Source organism: Girardinichthys multiradiatus, chromosome 4 (genome assembly GCF_021462225.1).
Source record: "Girardinichthys multiradiatus isolate DD_20200921_A chromosome 4, DD_fGirMul_XY1, whole genome shotgun sequence".
Lineage (NCBI taxonomy): Eukaryota > Metazoa > Chordata > Actinopteri > Cyprinodontiformes > Goodeidae > Girardinichthys > Girardinichthys multiradiatus.
In genome coordinates, this window is record NC_061797.1 from 4,828,309 (window position 1) to 4,831,619 (window position 3,311).

The following is a 3,311-nucleotide window of genomic DNA, read 5'->3' on the forward strand; positions in this document are numbered from 1 at the left end:
CAGACAATTCCTTTCATCTGACCTTGATGTACTCCAGACTGTTGGTCACTTCAACAGTCAGGAGTCAGGTCAGAGGTTTAAACAGGGCAATCCTCCTTCAAAATACTGAGTAACCATGCTACTCAGCATGGTAACATAGTGACCATGAAACCCTGTTACTCATCATCATGTGCACCTGATGTGACACAGATGTGCAAATGTTTGCTATTTTCACCTGGAATAAATGTGGGGGTATCCTTATTAATCCCCTACTAGAAATTGCTTTTTTTAAAATGACATTTTACAAAACGTTGTAAGAATTTGTTTATATAACTTGAATTTTTCAGAAGTTAAAACTGATGTCAAATACCCATATATCCAGTAATGTTAGAAAAAAACTCTTTTTATGTCATATCCACGGTGGTTTGTGTACAAGCTGTGTGCAGGCTGCATGCAGGCTGTGTTTTTGTGTGCTGTGTTCTCTCTATGGAGGGTGTGACTGGCAGGTGCTGCTGCACAGGTGTTGCTCATCTGAGAGCAATCAGCTGGGCTACTTATGGAGTGGAAACCCAGAACGAGGCATCAGCTTGTTTTCTCACTTGGCGTGGTAACACTAGACCTTTGCTTCTCTCCAGTCCTGCTTCCAAGCAGTTTCTCTGATCTCCTTGTTTTTCTCCCCTTGCCTTGCAGATCACCCTTTGCTGAAGGACATCGTGGAACTTTTCTGGTCTCCGTTTTCACTTGTGTCATGTTCAGAGGAGTTTGGGAACTCCAGCCTTGACACCTCAGCTCTGAGCCTCCTCTCTGCTTCCAACTCCAAGCCCAGCTTCTCAGGAGCCACCTGTGAACCACCCATCAACCTGCCTGTCCGCCCTCCATTGTTAAAACTCTCCAATCGTAGTGGAGTTTCCTGGAAGAGAAGTAACTAAGCACTTCATCCTCCGAAAACTTTCACAGCCTGTCAGCCTCAGGCCACCGAGGAGAAGGACTTCTTTCCCCCCGGTCTTGCCAAGAATCCCACCCCTGTAAGTCAGCATCTAAAGAACACATTCACATTTTCTCTGTTTCCACCCAGAGTGTTTACCATCTTTTGTCTTTCTCCTTCAGAGAGACCCCGCATTCGTCCACCAGCTCCAGTCCTGGTTCCAGTCCAACCTTTATCCGTATTTCTAAATAAACTGTTAAAACACTGTTTTTGTCCTCGTGGTTGTGTATCTCAGAGTCTAAGAAAACCCCATTATGACATTTCACGACTGTCCTTGTAAACGGATAATCTTTAAAAAGAGAAATAAAAGTTTTGAAGAAATTTACAGCAAATTTTTTTTATTTCTATTGAGAAATTTTACACTGCAAGCTATTAAAAGGAAACTAAAATCATTTTAAATCCAAGAACACTACTTAAGAGGAAAAACACTCGATGTTTGAATAAAACATAGATAATCTGTGTATGAGATGTTGGTTGTTTCATTTATAAAGGAAAACGATGAAAAGCCACTCTATATAATATTATTAGGCCTTTGCACAGTGATTGTAACGTGTGTTTTAAACTTATCCAACACATTGTGTAACACTAATCTTTATCAGTAATATCAATACATTTTTAGGGTGGTCTGGTTATAATGACTGTGTTTCCTGCACCCTTTTTGTGTATTTGTGTTCATCTTTTTTTGCCCTACAGGCATGTGAGTAACCGTGAGTCTGTGAATGTGACCTCCACTGGGAGCAGCTGAGGAGATCCATCCAGTGGGCAGTTTGTTTTCCAAAGAGGAGCAGCAATGGTGGACAGCCCTTGATTTATTAGAACTATGAGCCAAGTGACCATGATGAAGTGGATTTCCATTTAAAAGACTATACGGCTTCATCTGGAATAGGGCAAGAAAGAAAGTTAAAGAGCAGAGAATGGGCTCATCATGAGAGCGGATCAGGCTGCTGAGATGCAATAATCACTTAGACAGGAATGACTGAGTAACAGAGAAGAGAAAATACATGCACTAGAAAATTCATGTCAAATATACTTACATTAAGACCTAAACACTGGTAAGATAAATTAAATTATTTTCTTTACTTCTGAATTAAAGAAAAATTGATGCACAGCCTAACTTTCACTTAGATCCAGAGAGGAATGTGTTTTTTCAGAGGACATTGATATTAGACATTTAATCCTGTGTAAGGTTGTTAACACAGAGTAATTCCTTATTCATAAGCAAAAACATTTTCAGTTAGTCTGTGCCAAACGTTACAAACATGCAAGGGTTGTGTAATGAAAGAGGGGCTTTGCCAATGCGTGGGTGACAAGTCTCAACAGAAACATGGGAATTTTGCTTTTAGACCATTTTTCTAATTAGTGATTTTATTCAAAAACATCAAAGTAAGGATCAGACTAAACACTCTGGTTGTGTTTTTGTGTACCTTGCTTGGCCACTGAGTATGGGCTAATCCTTCAGAGGACATATAGCAAAAAAAAGGCTCTCATCTGGAGACATGATGAAGCGTTTCTTAAATGAAAATACACCTGTCTTTAGGACAAATATGTGCCACTAATTACCTGTCTAACCTAAATCTCGGGGTGCCAGATGTTGCAGAAATTCAGAGAGACAGAGACAAATTGCCACAAGCTGTAGGAGCCCTGCACGTAAATATAGTAGTGGCTTAAATCATCTTTTCCTTGACCCTGTTAGACAAGTTGTTCAAAGTGATTTGGGAGCTCGCTGAGGCTGTAGGGTACTAATTGTAAAGATATGCTAAGGTATCACAGTATCACATAATCTCTTGTGCTCTCTCTCCCCTCTGTCATGGTTTCTCTCGCTCGCTCTCTTCTTTGCTTGACCGAGCCATAAGCGGGATTACATTTTTTGATCCGTATCCTTGCCTCCAATTCAGATTTCCATTTCAGTTATGTCTACTTCTGCTGTCCTGCTCCTCCTCCCCTTCAGCTCCTGTCTTGAAGAGATAAGTCTAGGTAGAACCATCTGTGCCTGATGACTTAGAAACAGAATTCAAAAAGACCTTCAGAAACTTTTCACACACAATCAGCCAGGATGAGCAAAAAGAGGCACACAGCAACACAACTGTACGTTTAGTACTCAGGCAGTACTTCCTCACACCAAGCATGCTCGCTTTTGACTGACTTGCCTATTTAGCGAACACGGGCAGCATATGACTCAATGGTGAAGAATGTTTTATCATGGCCGCCAATATTAAAACAATAAATCCCAAAAATAAGAAAGCACATAAGTAAGCAACAGAGATGGTCACGAGTATTTCTTCGAATTAAAGTTCAAGTCTCGTGACAGAAATAAATATTTATCATCAAACCCATTGCATCTAATCTG

The 3,311-nt window shown here is 40.5% G+C and overlaps 1 long non-coding RNA gene across 1 annotated transcript; it reads left to right on the plus strand.

Moving 5' to 3' along the window:
* The first annotated feature begins 462 nt into the window (after positions 1–462).
* LOC124866464 lies at positions 463–1,169 on the plus strand. The gene is made up of 2 exons (XR_007037829.1): positions 463–1,004; positions 1,087–1,169. It is a non-coding gene; the product is annotated as an uncharacterized LOC124866464 (long non-coding RNA).
* The last annotated feature ends 2,142 nt before the right edge of the window (positions 1,170–3,311 follow it).